Source organism: Ochotona curzoniae, unplaced genomic scaffold (assembly GCF_017591425.1).
Source record: "Ochotona curzoniae isolate NIBS_2020 unplaced genomic scaffold, NIBS_Ocur_1.0 contig_1, whole genome shotgun sequence".
Classification (NCBI taxonomy): Eukaryota; Metazoa; Chordata; class Mammalia; order Lagomorpha; family Ochotonidae; genus Ochotona; species Ochotona curzoniae.
The window spans coordinates 12,415,912-12,428,759 of NW_024464918.1; the positions used below are offsets into that span (position 1 = coordinate 12,415,912).

Sequence of the window (12,848 nt, forward strand, 5' to 3'; positions counted from 1 at the left end):
ACATCTTAAAGGGTAAGGTTAGCATTACACCTCACTCATTCATTCAGAATGCTACCACCTAGCTGTTAGCATATACTTAAATTAAGGAGAGCCAAAGAAAGTCTCATTCATAGGGAGACAGGGGATGACATAGACATGTGATCTGTAGAAGTCATAAATGCAAACAGTGTGAAAGAGTTCCATAAAGAGTGCATAAACAAATGGATGATAGCATGTGGAGTCACAAGAGGCTACCAGGATGCGTGGATAGGCAGTAGCCTATCCCTAGCTTTTAGGAGAAGTGAGAAAAAGCCTACTGATCCCTCCTTCCTTATGCTAATTGCTGTATATGGAGCAATAAGTGTAAGGAATAAGTGCAAGCAAGAAACGTGACAGGTCTGGACCTGAGGACCTTTGCCACTAGCCAGAAGTTGGCCAATCACTTGAGTTACTCTTCAGCAAAGCTGGCCACAATGCTCGCCAACCACACTGAACCGTAGCAGATTGAACCAGTCCTTGACTGTCCTCTTCAAGATCCTGGATGGCAGAGGTCACTGGGATTCTCATCCAAAAGCCTCACCATCACATCAGATGATGATGCCAGCACCAGCTAGGGGAAGCCTAGTAGAGAACTGCCGAAGGAGAGGCAGGTGACTACCCCAGGCAAAGCACTAATGATATAAGTTGTTATGAGTAAGGAGATTAAGTCAAAATTGACAGCTCAGAGCCCTCCCCTCAGGGAAGGTAGTACGTTTCAGAAAGACAGACGAGGGCATCAGGAGACTGGACTCCTTGCTTTGTCCCCCAACCCCATGGTCTCTCTGGGATCCAAGGACCTGTGAAGTACAATGCCACACCTACAGATCAGATTAGAACTGCCCTACCTACCAGGGCTGGCCTAAGCTCAACTTAAAATGACAGGAAATCCATGGGTGGAAATCTTTTTGAAACTTGTAAACCTTCCAATAGGAATACTAGGGACTCTGATGTAAAAGCTAAGAGGAGAAGTAGTAGTGGGGAAGTTGGAAGAATGCCTGATCCCTAGTCCTAAGTGCTCAATTATACTCAATATTCTGATGCTGCTATTTCTTGTGAAACCGTCCCGGGACTGAAACTTTGCCATTTTTACAAGTCCTCTACCTTAAGAAAAATGGTACATCTATTTTTGCCTAGTTTTTGTAAACCAAATAAACTGACCATCAAATGTCATCTTCCTCAGAGGCAAAAGTTACAAGTTATCTCTTTTTTATACTTCTGTGATCTTTTACTGATTGGCAATAGATCATTTTTAGGAGAAAAAAATAATAAATGGCTTTCCATAGTTGCCTGCCAACTTGAAGTTGTTATTCTCTTTAATTCATGATCACTGGTTCTGAGGATTTCCTCATGTATCCATCTATCCTCCTTTGAATTCATTCATTTACCCAACAGTTCTTATGTCTGATAAACTGTTAAGCTCCTGCTTGATGCCTGGCAATTTAATGGGTACAAAGACGAGATCAACCCGTCTTACAGCTCACAGCTTTGCTGGACCCCTCCCAAGGTATACAGCATCCAGAACATACAACGTCTTGAAAATATTCACTGAGTTGCATATTATAAAAACACTACCTACATATTCTGATTTTATTTGTCTATGAGCTTTCTGAAGTTCCTTCATATTCACCCCAGGGTAAGTGTGACACAAACCAATACGGCTTAAAATTTAGGTTATACCATCTTGCCTACTCTTCCTGGAGCCTGACACCATCTCAAACCCTGACTGATTTAAGTGTACTTCTTCCCTATTAATAGAGTGCCTGCTGCACACTGCACACAGTACCATATTGAGAGGAGGAAGTAACCAGGGAAGAAAGTTAGGATCTGCTTCTGCCCTCCAGGAATTCGTGACCTGAGACAATAAACAGGTAGTACTGTATTAATATAGGTAAGTGTGCTAGTATGTAGTGACAAAGGGAGAAGGGTGGAGCTCACTGTGATCAGAGCAGGACCCTGCAAAGAGACTTTCCAGCTAAAACCTTTACCATCCTGGAGAATGAAGTACAAAACACCCTTTGAAGGGGAAGAGAGATTGAGGTCTTCAAAGAAAAACAAAGGGATTCAGTATGGTTCAAACCCAGTAAGCACAATGACCACTGCATAATAATGTAACAGCAATGCTTTACTGTGTGCTGGGCATTGATCTAAGCACACATCATACACTTCATCATTACCCTAATTGGTACAGACTATTATTCTCCCCTATCTCTGCTACCTTTGCTTGTGTAACAAACCACTGCAAATCTTAGGTTAACACAGCCATCATTTCCCTCCTCCTGATTCTATCAAACGCAAACTTGGGCTCCTGTACGATGTGTCATCTTCATGCCACAGGACATGCACTGACCTTGCTTCTGTCTGCAGCCTTGGCTGTGAATGACTAAAGTCTCTCATCGTGAGGTCGGTTATTGTCAAGGAAGCCAGTGCAGCTTTGGCACAGGGCAACCCCACCCAGCGATCAACAGCAGAAGCCGTGGAGCCCTGAGATGAAGCTCAGAACTCACACACCATCTTTGCCCTCCACGTTCTAAAGAAGGGAGTCACAAAGCAAGTCCAATTTCAGAGTTATAGAAACAGAACTTCACATTTCTTCCAAAGTTATTTAAGACTCAGAAAATGAGAGTTCTTGTGTATGCTGAGTCATTCCTCTAATGCTCACGATAGGATAGTGCCAAGGTCAGAAACCAGGAGCTGGGAGCTTCACCCATCTCTACCAGAAGTGTCAGGATCCCAATTATTTAGACAGTCTCTGCTGCCCCCAGGCTCTGTTATGTAAAACAATCTAGTTTCAAGAAGTCAGATGTGATCTGAAGCCAGGCAATCCAACGTGGGAGTGGGTGTCCCAACCTGTGTCACAACTTCTAGGTTAAATGCCCTCTACAACACCAAATTTATATTCTTGACTTTTATTTCCTGGAAAGTGCAGAGATGGGACCAGGATGCCCATACACCAGGCAAAGCCACTGTCCAAGAATACTTCCATCCTAAATGGGCACTGGTTCAAAACCCAGCTGCTCCACATCCAATCCAGCTCCCTTCTAGTGGCCTGGCAAAAGCATCACAAGACAACCTAGTTGCTTGGGGGCCCTGTACCCATGTGGGAAGACCTAGAAAAAGCTCCTGCTTCCTGGATTTTTCCTGTCCACTCCTGGCTATACATCAGGGGATGGAAAATGTCTCTCTCTCTGGTATCTACGACTTCCAAAATTTAAAGAAAAAAAAAAACTTTAAAAAAAATTACAATTGAAAATCAAAGCAGACAGTGAGAATGAGTTGTTCTACCTTCTAGTTCACAACTCAAATGACTGCAACAACCAGGATTTGTTCTATTCAAAGGCAGACACTCAAAACTCCACCTGGGTCTCCCACATGGACGGTAAGAGGCCCAACCACTTGAGCCATCATTTGCTGCCTCACACAGGGTATGCATTAGTAAGAAGCTGGAAGCAGATGCAGCTCAAACCCATACACTCCAATAGAGTATACATGCATCTCAAGCAACATCTCTATCATTAATTTCCCATATATATCCCTAACCCTACCTTACACGTGAGAGAAACTATAAACAACTTTGAAGCCATTTATAACCCCATTTACAAAATGAGCAAAATCAAAAACAGTTACAGACACACGTAACTCTTGAATGACTGAGTCTCAAACCAGACCGAGTCCTTAGCCACGAAGCAACATAACTGAAACGAGGTTGCAGAATCCACAGACATCAGCTAAGAGTCCTGTCTTCCAGCTTCTTTTGAGCAGCTGAGTGGTGCTGTGATTAAGGATCGTGCATTTCATCACCCCTCAGCAGACTGCCCTTCATAGCACATGCGGCACAGTTGCTGCCCAGACAAAAGGTTAAGTAAGGAACATAGTACTACCACGAGAGAATCACAACTCTGCTTCTGCATGACCCTGAAATCTCCTGAGGCTGGTTATAGAACCATTCCTTCCCATAGATACAGCCACAACTTCTGCCAGCGCAACTTCAGGGTGCCTGTCAAGATGACTTAGGACATTTAGAGACAAGAGCTGAAGGCTGCTAACTTTTGGTTCAAAGGTGTTGTGGTGCCACCTAGCATCCATACATGAGACGCCACACCTGAAGGCTCTCCATGCACACAAAAACAGCAAGAGAAAAGACAAAGTCGGGGTGTCAAGTCCAAGTCAGCTGTTTGTTTCCATGCTGACTCCGAACAAATCCCCTTCTCCAGATTTAGACCTCAAGCTGAAGTTCATGTCCCTTTTTCCTAACCTAAAGCCGGGAACGGGACTGCTTCTCACACTGAGTTAGAAGCTATGTGAGAGGGTTGGTTATATGGCAGGAGTGATCTCGAGCAAATTCAAAGCCTTGAGATGTACTGTTTCTGATGTTTTTAAGTATCTGATTCTCTGAAACCAAGGTGATGGGGGAATGGAAGAGACAAAAAGGGAGAGAAAGAAGTGGGGGAAATGAGACAGAGAAGACACTGTCTAACTGCTGGGTCATTCTACAAATGCCCACAACAGAGCCTGGACCAGGTCTGGGCAAAGCCAGGATCAGAGCCTCCATATACCCTCCCTCTGGAGACTGTCTCCTGTCTGTCTTCCAGATCCCAGCCCTCTTACTCCCTGCTCTCTCTCTCGCCATCACTCTCTCTCTCCTCTCTCACTTTCTCTGCTGTCTCCTGTCTCTCTCTGTCTCCGTTTCTGGTTTCTTGCTTCTCTTATTCTCCCTCTCATTCTGCATCCTTCTCCAGTCTCTCCTACTCGCTCTCTCCTGTCTCTTACTCTGTCACTTTGTCTTGCTCTCATTCTGTCTCTTTCCCTGTCTCTATCTCCACTTCCTGTCGCTCTCTTGATCTTTCCCTATCTCCATCTCCACTCTTGCTCTCTCGCTGTCTCCATCTCCTTTCACTCTCATGCTCTCCTGACTCTACCTCCTCCTGTCTTTCTCTCACTGTGTCAGCCCCTGCCCCCTGCTTCTCCTTCTTTCCCTCTCCCTTCCCTCACTTCCTTGTCTATGTGTTTCTAACTCTGTCTCCCTGTCTCTGTGTATGGCTGGCTCTCTCTCTGGGTCTCTATATCTCTCACACTGTCGGCCTTGGAGTGTGTCTGTCACTCAGTCTCTTATTGTCTCCCTCTGCGTGTGTGTGTGTTGCTCTCTGTCTGTCCCTCTGAGCTCTCTCCTATGTCGCTCCATGTCTGCCTCTCTAAATCTGTCGCTCATATTGGCCCCATCTCTCTGCTGCTCTGCCTTCCTCTCTTCTTTGTCAGTGGCTCTGTGTGTGTGTGTGTGTGTGTGTGTGTGTGTGTGTGTGTGTGTGTGTGTGTGTCTCAGTCTCTTTGTATCTTTCTCACTTGCTCTATCTCTAACTCTCCATCTCTGTAATTCTCTGAATCTCTGGGTCTGTGTTTATCTCTCTCTGTGCTTACCCATCTGTCTCACTGTGTGTGTGCACACACATCTGGCCCGTGTCTGTTTTCTCTTCTCTCTCCTGCTCTGTGTTTCCTCTCTTTCTCTTCTTTCTTGTGTGTGCCCCTGTCTTGTGTCTGTAACTCTCCATCTGTGTGCGTGTGTGTGCACGTGCCCATCTCTCTGATCTCCATGTATGTTCATCTGCATCCTTCGCTCTTTCTCTAATTGTGCATGTATCTGTCTGTCTCCATCTCACTCTGTGTATGTTTGTGTGTGTCCCTCTTTCTGTGTCTAACTCACCTGTCTCCTTTCTCTTTGTCTCTCTGCCTCTCTAAATCTGTCTCTCTTGTGTAAATCTCCCTGCGCGTCTCTGTTTCTGTGTGTCTGTCTCCTCGGTGTGGGTGTGTGTGTGTATGTGTGTGAGGGTCTCTGTCTTCCACTCTCTCTGCATCTCTTTGTGTTTCTGTCTCTCCCTCTAAAGCTCACACTGTCTGTCTGTCTCTCTCTCACACACACACACACACACAATTTCAGGAAAAAAGCAACCCTGTAGTCACGGTCCCTGCCATGTCCCCAGCATATGACAGCACTTGCCAATGTTGTAGTTATGGTTGGTAAAGAGAAGACCAGGTGGAAGTCGGAGAGCAGCAGCTACCAAAAAAGGTAGCATGATAACATGGATCTTTCCAGGGCTCATCACACTACCCTGTTTGCAAAGAGGCTCGAGGATGTAGGAGTGGGCTATGCCAGTAAGAGAGGACCTCTGGAAGCTCCTCCCAGTTGATTCTGAAGCCCCGTCAATGAAACATGCATTGGACCTAGTGATTAAGACGATGCTTAGGGGCGCAGAGAAGGCGGGAAACAACACTAAGCTCCTAAATCTGTGTTGCAATGTATGTGAACTGTGCCCATTTTAGATAACTTTAAAAAATGCTTGTTGGGACCCCCACACCCTGTGTTCAATGCCTGGGTTGGACCATGGATTCCAGCTTTCTGTGCACGTGAACCAAGCGGTTGATCGAGTTCTGGATCCCAAGTCATTGTGAGCATTTAGGAGGTGAAACAGCAAATAGGAGCTGTGTGCATGTTGTATCTCTAGGAAATAAGCACTTTAAATGCAGATGTTTGAAACCCTATCAGGTATTATTTAGCCCAAATTTTACCTTTAAAATGGCCCACCTGTTCCCCACAAGTATGTGTATCTATACATACATTGTATTTGTATATGTGTGTGTGTGTCCCTTCCTCTAGATATAGGAAACAAATGTGTGCCAAAACTAATCAGTATGTCTGCCATGGTATATTAGGAAAGCCATGCAGGGACCATGACAACTTAACGTCTACCAGCTTCTAGCCCAACCCCTCCCCATAAAGGCCCAACAACAATCTCTCAAAACAGATGTGAACTTTCAGGAATTCACAGTCATTACCCACTTGTGAGGCTGCCCCTGGTGAAGGAAAGAGTGATTTAGATCTGTTCCATGTTGCAGATGGAACGTCAGGGAAGCTGCTACATAGGCACTTTTATTAAGCAGGCCCACAGATGCTGACCCAGGTAAGACCTCATTGCATCCACCAACTGTCAACTGACTCAGGATAATCAAAGGACCTTCCAGAACATGCTCTTAATGGACACCATGATCTAATGTGAGATCCTGTCTCAAGTACTCATTAGGTTAACAGATGTATAAGGTGCACAGTCCCAAACTGCCTGCATGCCTGGGAGTTCGCAAGGCAGAGTGACCGACTGGAGTAAGGAGATACTTATGGCCGGCAGATCTTCTGGGAGTGATTACCTATACAACAACCTGCTCCTGCTGCAACAGGGCAAAAACAATAACCTTCCTTTCATTGTTCCCTACAAATGTTGCTGTGTTTTTCCATTCTTTCCTATGTCCTATATCCTGGATGGGTACGCTGGGGCCTGATACCTTTCCCAAAGTCAACACACAAGTGTATAAACAAAACCCAAGATTCAATACCAAGTTGCTCAACTCCAGGGTCCAGAACATTAACCACCAGTCTTCCCTCTTTCCATTCTATAGTGAAAAAAAAAAAAACATGATTATGTACTGCCAGAAGATCTGGCCTCCTAACCTGTCAATTTCTTATTGATAGGCTTTTCCTTTATTCTCTTTCTCTACCTAAAAAATGAAGAGGTTGACCTGGAGGATTTCTAAAGGCTCCAATTTTTTCTGAATTCCTGGTTATTTTCTGTAATAATAGTCCATTCCTAAATAACCCTGAAGATTCCATTAAAGCTATCAATAAGAAATTTTTTCAGTAACTAGAGCTCTTGGAGAAGAGAATGAAGGCCCCTACAATTCAATGGAAAACCTGCTGACTACCAAATCAGAAATTAGATAGGGGCAGTGGCCAGGGCATGCTGAGAAAGCAGGTAGCAGGAAAGGATACCAAGGTAACTGGTAGAGAAAGAAAACTCATAACAAGTAAGAAAAATGTCCCATTCTCTACTCACATAACTCGTCAACTTGAGCTTAACTGATCACGCTAACTAGGCTCAGAGCCAATACGCCCATGAGCCTGGCAGAAGCCCATATAATCCACTGGCCATTCTGAACATATTTTCCTCTTTCTGAATTCTGTGCCTCTGTTGAATTCAAGATTCTTGACAAAGGAAATAACTTCATCTTTAAAAACCATTTTCCCCATAGAAGCATACCTGGTCACTGAAACCCAAAGTTCTCTGCATGTCACCTGTGAAACCCAAGACGACTCACATTGAGTTACTTATGAAGTTTGCTTATTTTTCCCATGCATTCTAGAGTTTCAGAGTTCAAATTACAAACCACAAAATGATTCACCTTCAGGTCTTCCCCATGACTTCCACCACTGATGTTAATAGATTACTTACAAGCCTAGTCTCTCCTTAGCCCTGACATCCAGAGGGCACAGGTTCTTTCTCATCCTTCTCTTCCTCTTGACTCCACAGATGAAGGCCAGAAGTTCCAAAAAAAAAAAAAAAAAAGAAAGTCAGCAGTTCATGAGTACTTACGTTTTAAAAGGATCTCTGCATTCTCAGCTCAGACCAAGAGGTGTCACCTCTCTTTTCCCTCCTTTTTGTGGTTTTTTTTTCTTTACATTTATTTTATATAAAAAGTCAGAGTTAGAGGGATACATGGAGAGAGAGAAGGAGTTCCTTCAACTACTGGTTCACTCTCCAAGTGACTGGAAAAGCCAGGGCTGGACTGATCCAAAGCTCAAAACAGGAGCTCCTGGGACCTGACGCAATAGCATAGTAATTAAGGTCCTCACCTTGAACAAGGCCGATCCCATATGGGCACCCAGAAGAGCTCCTGGCTTCAGATTGGCTCAGCTCCAGTTGTTGCAGCCACTTGGAGAATGACGGAAGATCTTCAGACGGAAGATCTTCCTCTCTGTCTCCTCTATGTATATCTGCCTTTCCAATAAAAATAAATAAACCTTAAAGAAAAAAAAAAAAACAGGAGCTCTTTATGGGTCTCCCACGTGAGTGCAGGGACCCAACAACTTGGGCTATCCTCCACTACTTTACCAGACCATAAGCAGGGAGCTGGATTGGGAAGTAGAGCAGATGGGACAATAACCAGTGCTTATACAGGATGCTGGCACCAACAGGCAGAGGATCTGTTACATCACCATGCCATTCCCTCCCTTTTCTATATTCTACATTGGGCCGCTCAGTTTACCCATAAATGAAACTGTTTCACTAATGGTCCATATACTTGTCTAGGGACAGGCGTAGGATTAGTATGGGGAGCTCAAAAGGAAATTGTTCAAGTGAAGCGCAACAATCTCCATTTCCACCAATATACTGTCAACATTTCAATTGGTACTTTAGCCCCATTTTACAGGTAACGAAACTGAAGCTCAGAAAATCAAAGCAGCTTATCCAAAGACAACTATTAATCAGACCCAGGACTAGCATTCCCAACCCAGATTGGACCCTCACCCCACTGTAACAACACAGCCAGCTGGGTCTTTGGGAATTCATAGGGAATGCATGTGGGTTTCTAGAACACTCCTATGTTAGGAACTCTCTCAGGGTCTCATTGTTAACCTCCAGCTGCTCATGCATTCCAGCTTCCCCTCCCTACCCAGGTCTTTGACATGCAGATACTCCCAACAACACAGAGCCTCGGAAAAACACTGGCATCCTGGAAAGTGTGTTGACAGTGGTTCAACTTTAATGACACTTCCAACAGCCTGAGCCAGGCCTACTAGCTGAATCAAGCTAGAGTGTGGTACACACTAAGTGCTGTCCCAGCTGGCTCCTCTCATGGGCATGCTCTGAGATGCCTGCCTAAATACCCTGATTTAGGAGAAAAGCACCCAGCCCAGACTCTTGTTTTTAATTAGACATTTCCATTAAAATTGCTACAACAATAAGTCACTCCCCAGGCAGGATACTTCAAGACAATTAGCACACTCATCAGGTGGCTAAAATGGCCCAGCTTTGGCCTGGAGTTGACATAATTGCACCAAAACCTACAGCCTGCCAGGAGGCTCCCATTTTAAGTGGAAAGAAACAATTAGTCACACTATCTATTGGGCAGTTAGATCTATAGGAAATTATTTAATATACATAATTTAAAAGTTTGCCAAGGGTAGAGAAGTATGGAAATAATCTCTTGTCTATGTCTTAGGCAATCTATCCCTCACTTACTCCCATGTTATTAATAATGCTGCATGTGTGTCTGCAAGCAGCTAACTGTCCAAGGCTGCCTTCTTATAATTACATGTCTAGGTCACAGGCGACATGCAGCATCCCATTCCTAGATGATAGGAAATAATTAGTGGGGCAAAGAGGTTCTAGATCTCCCCTGTAACTCCCTGCCACTTCCTGAGTCCCCAAGCCACCAATTAAAATGTGCCCTTAAGATATTTTCTAGCTGTGCCATTCTGGTGATTCTAAAGAGTAAATAAAAAGAGCAAATTAGAAAACTGCAAAGACCTTTGTAAACACCAGGAGAGCTACAGAAAGCCACCCCAGAATCCCTGGACTCCGCAGCCTCACCCTGCAGTAACACACACACACAGCATCTTATCTGCATTGAATCATCTTTCTCTAGCTCTCACTGCTGAACCATTATTGCTTTCTCCAGGCCAGCAGTGCCTCTATAATTAATATTCAACTGGCATTTCCACTGCGCATTCAAAGCCTGTTCCTTCAGCCTTTTCAAATTCAATTCAGACCAAAGTAATCTTGGCCCTTGCATTTGGGTTCAGGTAGTGGCTGTTAGGATTAAAGCTTAAGGTTTTATAAGCATTTATTCAGTAGCAAAGGGGCTCTGCACGACAGCATTGTCACTGGGTCTGACTCCCCACCTGAACTAAACCAACCAGCAGGACACAAATACTGGACAGGAAGACACAGCTTCAGAGGGAGTGATTACTGGTGATCTTTCATACAAGACTACAGGTGGAGTGGAAGGTTGTGGGGCTTTGAACAAAGAGGCAGTCTTGTTCATACAAGGCAGTCACCATATGATCACTCACTTTAAAGCCTCCAGTCACCTTTCCCATTTGTGCATCTTCTAGAGAAAGTAATATAGTGTAAGAAGTCCTCAGTTCAAATCCTGGGCAAATTCATTCTGTAGCTTTAATCAAATTGCCTTGCCTCTGCAGCTCAGTTCATCTTCAAAACGAATGTGCCAAGATCAGTGGTGCTCAGCATCTTTCAACCGTGTTCTTCAAAGCCCCTGTGGAGATGTGTGCAGGGTAGAGGTAGCCAGATCCTATTCCCTCCACATCCCAGAGTTTCCACTGCACTGGACTGACACTCCAGGCCTTCCCGCTAAGATTTATACAGAAAAAAATTCTTTGTTTTAATATGTAAGATACACTTTAGACACTGACCTCTTTCCACTTGAGCGGCCAAAGGGATACACAAGAAAACCAAGAAAGTAGATTAACACAGATTCCCAGCAAATTAGAGAAATTAGAGAAAACAGGTTATATGAAAAATCATGGATACATACACAGGGGATCAAAAACTCTGGGGGCTGTGTAGAGCTCAGCAATATTCCATGGTAGATTTTCTAGACCAGACAGAAGTTTGCCTAGTCCAGACAGTCCGATACAGATTCCTAAAATCTTCCACTCCCTCTCTTTGGGAAGAGATGCGTTGCTCACTACTGGAAGCTTTGATACTATAGAAGTCACCAGCACCTCTGGCATAAGCTTTCTCATCAAACTCTCAAACCTGAATAACAATCTCCTTGGGGTTTCCAATACTAAATCAAATGACTGATGTTGTTAAAAGGTTGGAAAAACCCAAATGCCAGAATTGTCCTCTGAAACATAAAATAAGATCAGCTCAATTTCCTGTCAACATAATGGATTACATGTCATCTGTTTCTATGCTTTCCTCAAATCCCTCTGGAACATGAGCTAAGAAAGTTTAAAGATAAAAGTTTACCATGCAGTATATGTGTTCCTAGCAGATGTCCCTACTTGGCTGATGGATCAAATTCCCAAGTTCTACATTGAGGGAGTAGGCAGGGAGCTTACTACAGAACAGATTGCCACCAAAAAATACCAAATTTTTGGCCTGGTGCAGTAGCCTAGTAGCTGAAGTCCTCACCTTGCAAGCACTAGGATCCCATATGGGCACTGGTTCTGCCCCTGACTGCTCCACATCCCACTGGCTTCCTGCTTGTTGCCTAGGAAAGCAGTTGAGGACAGCCCAAGGCCTTGGGACTCTACGCCCACATGGGAGACCTGGAGGAGACTCCTACCTAGCTCCTGGCTTCAAACCAGCTCAGCTCTCCAGCCATTATGGCCACTTGGGGAGTGAATCATTGAACAGAGGATCTTTGTTTCCTTCTTTCTGTATATCTGCCTTTCCAATAAAGATAAATCAATCTTAACAAAACGAATGCCAACTTTGTCTCTCTCCCACCCAAATGCCTGGCTAACCAATACTTACTTTAAACATAGCCAAGATTTCACCCCCAAAAGAAATTACCCACCAATGAACATCAAGGATATGTCAGTGTCTTTCATGGTAACCCATTTGTGTCTGTTTTGGCCTTTTCAGAGGAGAAACTTCTACCTTCTTACTCTAAATCTTAAGGTGATTTCTGTATCCACACTCCAAGAGAGGACTTTTTACCACTGTGTCACTTACAGATGGCTACAGAGAAAGTCTGGCTGCTTGGAGAGGAGCTAAATCACATCAGGATGCATCGCCTTAAGACCAGGCCACTGCGCACATCCTCTCTAGCCTGGCCAACTAACCTCATCTATGTTCTGCTGCTTTGTCTCCATACTGCAGCCTGGACCTTGGGTCAAGGTTCTGGAAGTTAGCATGCTCCAAAGCAAAATGCTGACATCTGCTGAAGGCCTCTAAGCTGCCTTTATTCATAGAAGAGCGGGAAAGCACCCATGAGATAGGAAGAAAACAATCAGACTGAAATCATGTTTTTTTATC

General features: G+C 44.3%; 1 long non-coding RNA gene across 1 annotated transcript in view; it reads right to left on the reverse strand.

Annotated features, from left to right (window-relative positions):
* The window catches only part of LOC121159916, a 116,566-nt gene that overhangs the window by 15,628 nt on the left and 88,090 nt on the right, over positions 1-12,848 (reverse strand). The window lies entirely within an intron of this gene.